The sequence below is a fragment of the Lontra canadensis genome, unplaced genomic scaffold (assembly GCF_010015895.1).
Source record: "Lontra canadensis isolate GAN:19392208 unplaced genomic scaffold, GSC_riverotter_1.0 scaffold98, whole genome shotgun sequence".
Taxonomy (NCBI): domain Eukaryota; kingdom Metazoa; phylum Chordata; class Mammalia; order Carnivora; family Mustelidae; genus Lontra; species Lontra canadensis.
The window spans coordinates 7225653-7240557 of NW_022631092.1; positions in this window are offsets into that span (position 1 = coordinate 7225653).

Below are 14905 nucleotides of genomic sequence, written 5' to 3' on the forward strand. Positions count from 1 at the left end.
AAAAAAAAAAAAAAAAAAAAAAAAAAAAGAAAAATGGGGTGGGGGATGCCTGGGTGGCTCAGTCTTTTGAGCACTAGACTCTTGGTTTCAGCTCAGGTCATGATCTCATGGATTGTAGGATGGAGCCCCACATCAGGCTCCACATTCAGTGAGGAGTCAGCTTGAGATTCTCTCCCTTTCCCTCTGCCCCTCCCCTGCTCTCATGCATGCACACTCTTTCTCTCTTTCAGATAAATAAATAAGCAAAATATTTTATAAAATGAAATTGCTCTTGGTTAAGTTACCAATGACCTCCTGGTTGCCAAACCCAATGGTCATTTCTTGGTCCTCTCTCTTTCCTCTCAGAAGCATCCAACCCAGGTGATCATGCCTTTCTCTCCAGGCTTCTGGACCCCATACTCTCATGGTTGCCCCCTGTCTCACTGGCAGCCCCTTCTTCATCTCCCTTGATGGCTCCTCTCCTCCTCTCCAGTTTCTGAATGTTAGAGTGGCCCAGGGTTCAGCCCTTGGTGTTTTTCTTCCCTCTATCCCTCCTCTCTTAATGAAGATTGCATGTAGTCTTATGACTTTAAACAACATTCTTCTATATGCTGATGGTTCTGTATATCTATTTACAGATATCTTCTATCTTCTGTATCTCTTAGCCTTCCCCTGTCTACCAGACCTAAATACTTAATAGCCTAATAAAACATCTCTAATTCAACAAGTCCAGAACTAAAGGTTTAAAACAGCCTACAAAATTGGAAAAAACATTTGTAAATCATTTATCTGATAAGGGTATAGCATCCAGAACATAACAAGAACTCGTACTATTCAATAAAATGACAAATAACCCAATTTAGAATAGGCAAAGGATTTGAGTAAACACTTCTTCAGAGAAGATATTCAAATGGCCAATAAGCCCTTGAGAAGATATTCAGTATGGTTAGTCATTAGGGGAATACAAATTAAATAAATACAAATTAAAACCACAATGTGATATGACTTCACATCCACTAGGATGGCTATGATTAAAAAAGATAGACAATAGCAAGTGTTGGCAAGGACCTGGGGAAGTTGGAACTATGACACATTGCTGGTCAGAGTGTAAAATGGTGCAGCTGCTTTGGAAAGCAATTTGAAAGTTCTTCAAAAAGGGTTATATGCCCATATGACCAAGCAATCCACTCGTGGCTTTCTCTAAACTCCAGAAAACTGGGGCGCCTGGGTGGCTCAGTGGGTTAAGCCTCTGCCTTTGGCTCAGGTCATGGTCTCAGGGTCCTGGGATTGAGCCTGCATCGGGCTCTCTGCTCAGCAGGGAGCCTGCATCCCCCTCTCTCTGCCTGCCTCCCTGCCTACTTGTGATCTCTCTCTGTCAAATAAATAAAATCTTTAAAAAAAAATAAGCTCCAGAAAACTAAATACATATGTCCACATGAAAACTTACACATGAATGTTTATAATGACATTATTCATAATAGTTAGAAAGTGGAAATAATATAAACATCCATCAACTGATGAATAGATAAATAAAATTAGCATATCCATATAATGGAATGTTATTTGACCATAAAAATAATGAAGTACAGGGCGCCTGGGTGACTCAGTGGGTTAAGCCTCTGCCTTCATCTCAGGGCATGATCCCAGGGTCCTGGGATTGAGCCCCGCATCGGGCTCTCTGCTCAGCGGGGAGCCTGCTTCCCCATCTCTCTCTACCTGCCTCTCTGCCTACTTATGATCTCTCTCTCTCTCTCTCTCTCTCTCTCTCAAATAAATAAATAAATAAATCTTTAAAAAAAATAATGAAGTACAGATGGGTGGGTGAACATTGAAAACATTACGCTGAGTAAAAGAAAGTAGCCACAGAAGACCGCATATTGTAGGAGTTCATTTATATAAAATTTCTAGAACAGGCAAGTCCATAGGGACAGAAAATAGATTTCAGGGACAAGGGAATGGGGGAGTGGCTAAAGAATATGGATTCCTTTTCCAGTTCAACAAATATTCTGGATTTAGTGTGATGGTTGCAACACTTGTCAATATACTAAGAACCACCAAATTCACATTTTCGAAAAAGATTTTATTCATTTGTTACAGAGAGAGAGAATGCGAGCACAAGCAAGGGGAGCGGCAGGCAGAGGGAGAAGCAGGCTGCCCGCTGAGCAAGGAGTCCAATGTGGGACTCGATCCCAGGACCCTGGGATCACAACCAGACCTGAAGGCAGCCACCTAACCGACTGAGCCACCCAAGTGTCCCCCACATTCATATTTTAAAGAGGTGACTGGTATGTGGATTATATCTCAATTTAAAAATTATCAAAATGAAAAAGAAAAACACTGAATTCTTGATCCTTCCTGACCTGAAACTCCATCTAAAGCCTCTTCCAGCTCCATCCTTCCAAATGCTCAGGCCAAAAATGTTGGAGCCTTCCTAGCATCTATTTTCTCACCCTCTAGATCCAGTCCTTTAGAATATCATACAGGTTTTTCCTGCAAAATATATCCAGACTCTGAGCACTTCTCTCCCCTTCAACTTCTCAACTCCTCCTCGGCTGTTGTGACTTTGGGACAGGCCCCTTCCTCACATACCTGATTTACTGTTGGAGATTGCTCCCAGCTTCCTGAAGCACAAGTCAGATCCTGTCCCTCTTCCACTCCAAAGTCTGCCAGGGCTCCCATCCCTCTACTATGAAAAACTCAGTCTCTACTATGACCTCCAAGGCTCTCAAGGTCACCCTTCTCCATTATTTCTGCAGCTTCATCTCCTTCCAACCTCACTGACTCAACACCAGCTGCTCGAGCTTCCTCGCTGCTTCTGGAACATACCTGACAGCTCCCACCCCAGAGCCTTTGCCTTGCAGCTGCACTCTGCCTGCAATAGTCTGGAATACTCTTGGACCTCTGCCTGGTCAACCCTAGCCTTACTTCAAGTCATTGCCCTGCTGTCGCTTTCTTGAGAGACCCACTCTGATTATACACTCCCAACACCCCATCTCCCTTACCTTGCCCTGCTTCTTTCCCACTGTACTCAACCCCAGTAGCATACAATGTCATTTACTCTATGTTTATCTTCTTTCTCTATGTTTATTTTCTTTCTCTATGTTTATTTTCTTTCCTTGCCTCCAGGTAAGATCCACATGGGCAAGGGCCTTTATCTGCTTTGTTCACTGACTTACCCCAAGCAGCTAGAACTGCATTCTGGACATAGTCTTGCTCCATAAATATTTGCTGAATGAATGAATGAGCTCCGAAGGATGAGAAAGCATTAATAAAGAAAAGTACAGGGAGTGTTCTGGGCAGAAAAATGGTGTGCATAAATGTCTTCACAAATTAAGGGAGAAAAATAACATTTGCACATCAAACGAATGGCCTGGCATAAAACCGTTTGATAAAATTTAATTCTCATTCATGATAAGAGCAAACCCCTTCCATAACAACTCTAAACAAACTTACGAACCTACTTCTTAGCTTGATAAGGGGTTATCTGCTGGAAACTCAGGGCAAACAGCATGTGTAAAGGGAGAGCAGTGGAAGATTTCCCACGGTCCAGACATCCTCTGGCATATGGTAGGATCACACTTCTCTGCCCCTTTGGAAGGGGCTCGGCCAAGGGACTTGCTCTGAAACGTTAATGGACAGAACAAGAGTGACCGGGATGAAGCTTCAAACAGTGCATAATTCATGCCAGCCCTTCCCTCCCACCTCGGTGATCATGAAAGCACGGGTCCGTGGAGGCACGAGGACTCCATCAGCCTGAGTCTCTGAGAAACAAGGAACGTCTCCCTGCCCCATGACTTGTGTTGCACGAGAGGTGTGAGTGAGAAGTGAATTTGAACAAGAAAGAGAATTATTGTGTAAAGCCACAGGATTTGGGATTGTTTGTTATGGCAGCCTACCCTGACCTATCTGGAATGATACACCCAATGCAGTTAGAAGTGAATCAATGCCTCCGCTCTTCAAAAATATACTGGAGGTTACAACTGATGCCACAAGAAGCCAACAACAAACAAGAGGTTTAATGACTGGGAAGGAAGAGGCCAAAGTGCGCGTTATTGGTGGTGATGTGATTATCTACCTGGAAAACTCAGAGCAAAAATTGATGAGTTCAGCAGAATGGTTGGAGGCCAGATCAATATTTACAAATCAAGAGCTTTTCCATATATCAGCAATAACAATTTGAAAAGTTAATAATAATTTTTAAATCCCATTCACCATAGTAACAAAAACTGTGAAATACTTATGAATGAACTAATTAGAAATAGATAAGACCTTCATGGTGAAAACAATAAAATTGTAATTGAAAGACACAAAAAAGACCCAAATAAATGGAGAGATGTGTTGTGTTTTGTAATAGGATGACTACCTTTGTAAAGATGTCGGTTCTCCCCCTCCCCCAACTAATTTAAAACTCCAATGTGATTCCAGGCAAAATCCCAAAAGGACTTCTTAGAACTTGAGCAGATGCTTCTAAAATTCCTATGTTTATTCATTCTCATCACAAAACCTTGTGGAGGGCTTACTATGGGTCCAACTCTGTTCTAGGTACTGAGGATACAGAGGTGAATGAAACAAACAAAAAAGCCCTTCGTTCCTATGGGAGAAAACCAATGATAAAACATAGAGGTATAGGTACATAATATCTCATGGTGATTATACACAGTATTTATAAATGGGCAACAATAACCCCTTGAAAAAGAACAAATAGTGAGGGTTAGGAGGTCAACTTACCAGATCAAAAGATATATCACAAAGCTGCAGTTTTAAGAACAGTGATGGGTACACATCAATAGAGGATAAGAATAGAATAGAACCCAAAATGAAACTCGTGCATCTAGGGGGATTTGACTTAGGATAAAGAACCCATTTCACACCAGTAGGACAGGATGGATTCTTCATGAGAGGGACTGGCACAATTAAATTAACTTGTGGGAAAAGATTAATTCCTACTCATAAATAAAAAATAAATCCAAGTTTAAAATTCTAGATGAAAAAGAACCAGAACAACCTCAAATTTTTAGAAGAAAGCATCGAAGAATGTCAGCACGATCTTTGGGTAGAAAGTGCCTTTTAAATATTCCTGGGGTGGAGGGGTATGTGATTATACATTTTGGAGGTTGGTTTTGACCATTTGAAGTAGAAATACACCTAATCTATGACCTATCAGTTCTACTTTTAGATATTTAATCCAGGAAAACACTTGCCCACATACATAAAGATGTATATGGAGATTCATGGAAGCATTGCCTGCCATATCAAAAAATTGGGAAAAAATTTCAAATTCAATATATTTTGGACCATCAATATAGAAATGAATTAATGAAATGTGGCATTTTATATATTGAATTATTATTATTCAGCATTTTAAGAAAGACTTATTTAGGGGCGCCTGGGTGGCTCAGTAGTTAAGCATCTGCCGTTGGCTCGGGGCATGATCCAGGGTCCTGGGATCCAGCCCCACATCGGGCTCCCTGTTCAGTGGGAAGCCTGCTTCTCCCTCTCCTACTCCCCCTGCTTGTGTTCTCTCTCTCGCTGTCTCTCTCCCTGTCAAATAAATACATGTTTTAAAAAACATGTATTCATCTTAGAGAGAGAGAGAGAATGCATGAGGAGAAGCAGAGGGAGAGGGAGAGAATCTCAGACAGACTCCTTCCTGAGCGTGGAGCCCAATACAGGGCTTGGTCTCTGAATTCATGACCTGAGCCAAAATTAAGAGCTGGATGCTTAACCAACTGAGCCCACACAGGCAGCCCTAGTATTCAGCATTTTAGAAGAATGAACCAGAGGGCACCTGGGTGACTCAGTGGGTTAAAGCCTCTGCCTTCGGCTCAGGTCATGATCTCAGGTTCCTGGGATTGATCCCCACATCGGGCTCTCTGCTCAGCAGGGAGCCTGCTTCCCCCACTCTCTCTGCCTACGTGTGACCGCTCTCTGTCAAATAAATAAATAAAATCTTAAAAAAAAAAAGAATGAACCAGAACTAAGTCTGTGCGTATGATCATGCAAGATCTCAAAACACATTGTTGAGTAAAAACAGTTCCTAAATGCTACCTACAATGTGATGTCTTTTGCATTTATATTTAAATACACACACAAAACAATATTATATATTGCCACTATATTATAGTGTATTAGGATTCTCCAGAGAAGCAGAACCAATAGGATAGATAGATGGGTAGGTCAGTAGATAAATAGATGATTTATTATAAGAAATTGATTCATGCAATTACAGAGAAGACCCATGACCTACCATCTGCAAGCTAGAAACCTAGAAAAGTCTGGGGACATAGCTCCATTCTGAATCTAAAGGCCTGAGAACCAGGAGATCTGATTGTAAAAGTTCCTGTCCAAGTCCAAAGCTTGAGAACCAGGAGCACCAGCTGTTTGAGTCCCAGGCCAAGGGTAGAAGATGAACGTCCCAGCCTGGTGAGGCCGAGAGTGAATTCTCCCTTCCTCCACTCATTTGTTCTATTCAGGCACGATGCTGGCCCACACTGGGGAAGGTCTCCTGCTTTATGCAGTCCACCAATTCAAATGCTAATCTCATCTAGAAAAACTCTTTCTTTCTTTCCTTCCTTCCCCGCCTCCCTTTCTTTCTTTCTTTTAAGATTTATCTATTTATTTCAGAGAGAGAGAGAGAGAGAGAGTGTGTGTGTGTGTGTGTGTGTGTGTGTGTGTGGAGGGGAGGAGCAAAGGGATAGCAAGTCTCAAGCAAACTCTGTGCTGAGCACAGAGCCCAACATGGGGCTCGATCCCACGACACTGAGATCATGACCTGAGCCGAAACCAAGAGTCGGATGCCCAACCGACTGCACCACCCAGGTGCCCTAACATTATTTCTCCAGAAATAATGTTTAACCAAATATCTGGGCACCACATGACCCAGCAAACTTGACACATAAAAGTAACGATTACAGATAGTAATAGCTAACATCCACTCGGCATGTACTGTGAGCCTGGCACTCATCCTAACCACCTAACATAGAACATCTTACATGAATCTTAAAACAACACTACTAAAACAAAACAAAACAAAACAAAACAAAACACTTTGTTACTATTGTTTATCCTTACTTTACAGATGAAAAAACTGAGGCAAGTTTAGTTAAGTAATTCAAAAATCCAGTAAGCGGTTAAGTAATTTGCTTAAGCTTACACAGGTAGGAAGCAGGAGCACTAGGAAGCAAACCTTGGCAGTTTGGTTCCAGAACCTGAGCCCTGGGCCCCTGGGCCGATCATGCTGAGCTCCTCACAGCGCTGTTCTCCTGGGAGGGGAGGCGAGGGACTGATGGGGGAAGGGAGCAGGTGGGCATTACAATACCGTTAATGTTCTGTTTTTAGGGGTGTCTGAGTGGCTCAGCGGGTTAAGCCTCTACCTTCAGGCTCAGGTCATGATCTCAGGGTCCTGGGATGGAGCCCCGAATGGGGCTCTCTGCTCAGCAGGGAGCCTGCTTCCTCCTCTCTCTCTGCCTGCCTCTCTGCCTGCTTGTGATCTCTGTCGGTCAAATAAATAAATAAAATCTTTTAAAAATAATTCCGTTTTTAGGGGACAAAGGTAATTGGTATATTATTTGTGATGCTAAGATTAATATTTAAACATGATATATTGAATACATAACAATTACAGAATTAATTTTCAGGATATAGTGATCAGTGCTACTAGGAAGTGAACGGTGCTTCATAGCCTCTAATGGTGGAATAGGACCCAGCTGATGGGCAGGCGTGTTTGGGAGACTTTCCTGAGGAAGTGCCTTTGAGCTGAGCTATGGCTGATGCATTTATTAGTCAGCAACGTTGGGTGGGGGGGGGGGGGGGGGAGGGATTTCCTGGCAGAGGAAACAACATGAGCAAAGGCCCTGAGGGGGCACCACAAATTCCAGAAACTGGAAAAAGACAAGCGTGTTGGACCTTAGAGACAAGTCTAACATGGGATGAAGCTAGAGGTGGGCAGAGCTCAGATCTCATGGAAGCTTCCAGGCCGAGGGAAAGGGCTGGGAGCTTAATTCTAAGACCAGCATGTGCTGTTGAGTTAGATACGAACCGGAAACGCTGACTGACACCCTGGAAATCCCTGGAGTCACTTTCTCAGGGCTGAGCTATGGAAGTGAGCGGAAATGCCAAGATAGAGAGCGAAAACATAGACCACTGTCAAAGCACGTGGCCATGAAGACAAGACAGGCATGGGGAGACACCTGCAAGGAGAACGTGCAGTTGAAGGACAGACTTTTTTTTTTTTGACGGACTTGATTTTTGCTGCTGTTTTTAGTTTTAGGTTGAGAACGACTTCTATACACAAAGACAAACCCACAAGGATGTTCACTGTAGCACGGTTTAATAGGACAACAAAAAAGAGAACACAAAAATCTAGTAATAGATCAGTTAATCAAATCATGGGATATCCAAATGATGCAGTACAATTCAGCCCTTAAAAAATCATATTGTTGGGGCACCTGGGTGGCTCAGTGGGTTAAAGCCTCTGCCTTCGGCTCAGGTCATGATCCTAGGGTCCTGGGATCGAGCCCCACATGGGGCTCTCTGCTCGGCAGGGAGCCTGCTTCCTCCTCTCTCTCTGCCTACCTCTCTGTCTACTTGTGATCTCTGTCTGTCAAATAAATAAATAAAATCTTAAAAAAAATAAAAAAAAATCATATTGTTGAAGAATATCTACAGTCATGGGGAAATGTCTATGATATATTAAGTTTAAAAAGCAAGTTATAAAATAATGAGTATATTACAATTTCATTTATTTATCTGAAACAGAGAGTGAGTGAGTGAGAGAGAGAGAGACAGAGGAGCAGGGGTGGGGCAGAGGGAGAGGGAGAAACAGATTCCCCACTGAGCAGGGAGCCTGACTTGAGCTGGATCCTGGGACTCTGGGATCATCATGACCAGAGCTGAAGGCAGGTGCTTAACTGACTGAGCCACCAAGGATCCCCACAATCTCATTTTGATATCAAAAATTAAGTATATGTAGCAAGATGATTCCTTTATCACTTTCTTTCTCCCTGCCTTCATGTCTGATGGTAGAAAAAGGGGTCTTTGGGCCCTCTGGCAACACAATACAAATAATACCAAAGGAAGCGATCCCCTTTACCAAAAGAGAGGTTTATTTCTCTTGTGGATGCTCCCCGCGGGCCCAGCATGGAGCTGGGCTGTGGGAGGAGGGCAGTGGGATGAGAAGGAAGGGGCTTCTGGCCCCAGCTTAGACCAACTTCATATCAAAGCTGAAAAAGAAAATGTATTCCCCATTCTCTGGATTTTGGAAGAATTTCATTTCATTGAAGTTCTTCATTTCAGTCTGTGCTAGATCACAAGAAAGACTTTGGCGGGGGTAAGTGTGGAAGGAAGAAGTCACTAGTCAGTATCTGAAACGAGAGGCCGAATTTACTGCTTGTGGAACCAAGGGAGAGCTGTGCGTCAAGGCACGTGTCTGAGGCTAACCTCCGCTAGGTGTCGGGAAGCACAGGGGTGGGTCAGCTTTCAGAGGGTTGACCTTGGCCCCGGAAGCCTGGAACGTGGACCGAGCCTGTCGCTGACTGGTTATTTTCACGGTGTGCTATTACGAAGCACACCGGTTAGGGAACACGGTTACTGGAACAAGTGGTTGGATAAACCAGGTTTATAGCTGGTTCTGAGAGTTGCTTGTTACAGCCACAGAACAATTAGTCTTTGCCCAAGAGGATGGGAACATTTTATTCCCAGGGGAAAGGGGCAGGGTAGAGGGTGGCAGATGGCAGGGAAGTCTACACCTACACAAAGACGCAGAGCCTTGGTTGCTGGAGCTGATCTTGACTGGCTAGGGCTGGATTCTCACAGATCCCAAAGGCACCTGGAGTCTCCTGGATTTGGACTTGGAACTTGGCTCTGAGAGAAGAATCCCCAGGCCCCGTATGCGCCCCATGGCTGCTGAAAGTTGTATTTCCAGCCAGCCTGGGGACAGCTCCAGGATGCACCCCCAGGTTCGGACTGGGCCCTCCCTTCAGGTGATGGCTTCCACGACTGCACGTGGCTGGCCCTGGGTCCACACCCTGGGTCTACGTGGGAATCAGATCCTGGGAGGCCTCAGCTTCTGCCTTTCCTGCCTGCCTGGCCTCGAGGCAGCCGTGGCCAGCTGTCAGCTCCCCTGACCCTCCAGAGATGCCAGCGCTGAAATCCTCTGGGCAGATTTCTCGCCCTCTCTGTACTTCCTTCCAGCTTGTCTGGTAAGTGAGAAGACTTCACAGGCTTCGGAAGAGGACTGTGGCAGAGACTGCTTGGAAAGGGATAAAGAGCTCAACGAGGGGAGGATATCACCATTACAGTCTAAACCCCAGACCCCAGCCGGGCGGCAGGCGGTCACAGGGCTGTAAACAGCCAGCGCTGTGTGAGCACAGAGGCTCCTGTTACCATATTGCCCACATGGGTGGCCTGGCTGACGGCAGGGCAGGGGCCCTAGAGGGGACAGGAGAGGGGGAACACTTGCAGCATGGGAATCGGGGAGTCCAACCGAGGTCAGGGCCGGTTCTCCAGAGTGCCTCCATGAGAGGCCAGTAGGGTGGCGGGACCCTGTCCCCATCACCCAGGTAATACCCTCTCGGTGGGAGGAACAGGGAGGGGGCCCAACGCCGACCTCCTCCCTGCCCGACCTTCCTGCCTGGTGGTCTCTATGGTAACGAAGTTATACCTCAGGGACTAGAAACACACCATCTTTTTGGCCTGGAGCCCCGTGGCCTCTGAGGTGGGGCCCACAGATGGCTAGCGGGGGCCAGGCCCTCGTCTGCCTCAGTCGCAGCCAATGTCATGGGGAGGGGGAACGCTCCCGGCTTCCCTCAGGAAAGGGAAGGGTCCACTTTCTCTGGGAAAACAGCTGCTGGGCTCTGGTGCTGACAGACAGCCATCTTTCCCCACCAAGGCTCTGTCCGCCGCTGCCCTGTCTGGAGCCTTGATTTCCCACCAGAGTTTGTGGAGGGGCCTATTCTGTCCACCCACCCGACCCGCCTCGCAGATGTCTGGCCTGCTTCTCAGGCTTGGAGCAGACACGGTTCTCCTCCCCTTTCCCTCTCCTTCATCTCACTCACTGATAAATTTTCAAATTCTGGCTCACTTCACTTTCAGGGCTTTGGACAAGTGTGGGCCTCAAGTTCTTCGTTTGTGTGGAAATAGATTTTTTGCAAATTTTCTTTCAGCCCTGAATTCCAAAATTGTGTCACTCTCCTGATGAAAAAAAACCTCAGTGCTTCCCACTGCCTAGCAAAGCCCTAATTCCCTAGGATAGCATCCAGGGCCCCGGGCTACCTTCTGGCCTTCTCCATGACTCTTCCGTTTCACATACCTTAAGCATCAGCCAAACCGCACCACTCGAAAATCCCAAAGCGCGACGGGTCCTTTGTTAACGGTTTGCCTCCCAGTAGACGCCTTCCCCAGTCATCTCCCGGCGCTGGCTTGCCTTTTCTCAAGTAGCTCAAGCGCCACTGGCTTTGCGAAGCTGGCCCTGGCATCTCGGATGTCTCTAGTAGCCCTTCACCTGCATTTGCTCAAGCCACGTGGCCTTCTTTCCTTCTATTATAATCACCTGCTCACATCTGATTCCTTTGACCAACTTGGTAAGATCAGAAGCAAGGCCTTACCCCCTCTCTGTGCAACCCTCGCGAGTCTGGTATTCCATTGGGCTTGGTCTCCGCCGGGTGTCTCTCTGAGCGAGCCTCTCTCAAAGAACATTACGGTCTTCAACAGGAGGGACACTCCTACAAACACTTGCCTCACTTCCTAAATGACCCGAAGCCTTTACAACAAAACCCTAAGCTCTTTTCTAGATCTAGTCCCTGGGACCTTTTACTCCCTTCCCCAGCTTCCCTGAGTGCTCTCTCCTAGTTCTTAGGTAGATCAGCTTAGCCTCTCCAGCCAAGACCTCTCTCCTTAGCCTTCTTCCGCCTCGCAGACTGGGGTTTTCTTTATTAAGCGGGAAACTGGGAAGGCTTTCATGTGGTGATAAAGTTGGCCCCTCACACGTGTATCTACTACAAAATGTCTGCTTCTAGGAGCCTCAGAGAGTGCTCCTGAGTGAAGAAATGATCGAGACAACCAGCTCGCATGCATAATTAAGGCGAAACTTACTTCTCTTGCTTCCCAGTATCTCCTAGGCCAAGCTGTGGTAATTGGTTGCCTGGATTTGCTACAGTCTTCGAAGTGGCTCTTGTACCTCTAGGCTGGTGTCCCTAGAATCTCTAGATCTTTCAAAAATGTACTTAATATCACTTCACTCCCCTGCTTGCAATCCTCCAATGGTTTCCCTCCACGTTATAACCGAATTCCTGCCCCTCACGCTGTCTTGTAAAGCCCTTCGTGACCCCATGGACCCGAACCCTGCCTCCCCCTGACATCCCATCCTGTGCCCTTTCCCCCTTTCTCGTCATGCTCCTGTAGCCTGGAATTCCTCCCGTGCCGTGACACTGCCGTGTCCTCTGGCTGAGTGCTTTTCCTCATGATCTTGACAGGACCAGCTCCTTCCTGTCCTGTAAAACTTCCCCATACATGTCACCTCCTCTGAGGCCCCCCATGGCCTCCTGGTCTGGAGTACCTTCCTCCAAACACCATCTCATCCCCTTTCCTTATTTTCCTTATATTCCATTCAGCCTCTACTGCCGCACAACAAACTGGCCCCACACGATTTATTATTAATGAATCTCACAGTTCCGTGGGCCAGGAAACCCAACAGGGCATGACAGGTACGAGCTCCTCTGCTCTATGGGGTCTGGGGCCTCAGCTGAGGTGAGCGGGGAGGGGAGGTGAGGCTGGGAGCTGGAAAAGCTGGAGGCCGGATGAGCTCACTCGCTCTTGCTCACACAGGCTCTCTCTCTCCACCTTTCTGTGGCAGCTTGGGCTTCCTTCCAGCATGGTGGCCTCACGATAACGGACCTCCTTATGTGGCAGCTCCGTCTCCCAAGAGACCAAGGCAGAAGCTGCCAGTCCACTCAGAAGGAACCATTTTGGGTCTCTTCCGCCTTAAGGAGAAGACCCAGGTCAACTCAGATTCAGAGGGAGGGAACAGAGACCTGACCTCTCAAGGACTATAATGTCAAAGAATTCAAAGCCATCTCTAAATGTGCCAGAGCCACATTTTGGTGAAAAGACATTTTCTTATTAATTTCTTTGTTTACACGGGAAACTTGCTTGTTGAGCAAACAGTGGGTTTAAAACAAACTAGTTTTTTTCTGTCATCAAGGTTTCTAGATGAACCGTGTTCATTGTCCTTTTCCTGTCTCTTAATAGCATTTTGGGGAGACTTTCTAATGTTCCTATCACTTTAATTTAGGAAAAGTCCAGCACCATGTAGGCTGGTCTGTCCAGCCGAAGACCCACCCCTTTTCCTGGACTGGGCTGGATTAGGCCCAAGGGAGCAGAATGGGCACAGTCTCCCCTTGTACCCCGCCTTGTGTTCTCTATGGCTCCCTTCTGTTCCTTCGCACAGGGTCGAGAAGGAGTGGCTAGGGGAAAGGACTACTTAGCTGTGGCCATGTCTTCTCTGTCTGTGAAGGCAGCTGTCGGATGGGCCTCTGGAGGCCAGCTCCGTTGTGGGGCAACAGTGCCAGGCCCCCACAGCACTGTTCCCCTCCCAGCTCTAGGTCCGCCAGCCCCACTCAGCGGTTGCTCCAACCCTCCACCCAGAGCCCACAGCCTCCTCACAGGTTTTCCTCTTGGGAGAAGGGGAGGGCTGCCTAGGGCTGTCCACCTTCCACCCTACACACCCTGACCCCAGGGAAGCTCCCGCTGGCTGCGCCTCTCTCCGTTCCATCCTGCTTCAGCTCTCCACTCCCCACAGCTGCAGTCCAGCTAGCCCATGGGCTCATCGGCACAGCACATCCAGCCCCGGGGAGAGGAGGAGAAGGGCCAGCAACCCGGGTCTCTGCTAACCTCGCCTCTCCCCCCTCCCTTCCCCCTCCTGGGGTTCTGCTTGTAAAGACCGAGAAGACTGAGGAAGGGGGTTGGGGGTGGTGTCTGGGGCTCGTAAACACCAGCCATCTCGTGACAAATCCTGTAGGCAGAGGTGTCCCACCCCAAATTATTTCCCTCTGTTTTAGAGTGTAAGATGCTCAAGACCCTTTTCCTTAGCCCTGAGTCCAGTCATCAGTCTGAGCAATGGAAAAGTCCACCCAGTATCCGGCAACATATGGTCATGATCTGTCTCTCTCCTCAAATCCAAGATCCGTGGGAATGGGGCTTTGCGTGCTCTATTCCCCCACTGAGTCCGTGGTGCTGGGAAGGTGTCAGGTGCAGTGACTTTTGCTCCACAAACATATGAGCAAAGGAAGAGGGCCCTCTGAGACCTAAAGGACACCCAACACAGTCAAATGGGCCAGGCAGTTCCCTTCCTGCTCGTTCCTGCCACGAGGCTCCCAGCCACCCATACCAATTTTCACTTTGGGCCTCCGGAAGCTTCTCTGGTCTCGGTTTAGCATCCTAGAGGGGTTGCTGGCCTGGGAGGGGAGGCTGATGTCCAAGTGAGCGGCCCTGGGAGGCTGAGGGCCTTGGACACGCTACAGGGGCTGGGCTGGGGTCCCCGGAGCCAAGCCAGAGGCCTGACCAAGGGGAAGGGGCGCTCTTCTCAGCTTTCGGTCTGTTAAAGGCAGTGGCTCAGGATGGCTGCAGCTGCAACATGGAGATGTAGGACAGAAGTTCATTCTCCTGCAAACGTGTCCCCTGAGGCTGGCCCACACCTCCTCTGCGACCACACCAGAAGCACATTCTGATGAGAGCGTCCTCTGTCTGGGGGGCCCGGGCCTCCGTGAGCACACTGCCAAGGGCAGCTGCCTCAGCAGGGCTTCTCCACCCCTCCCCATCCCACCCTACGGCGCCCCATCAGTCCTGGCTTCCCTCCAGAGCCCAAGGCCAGCCCCTGCCCCCTGTGTCCCTGCGGGTTTGTCCTGAGCAGCCTCAGATGACAGAAATGGGG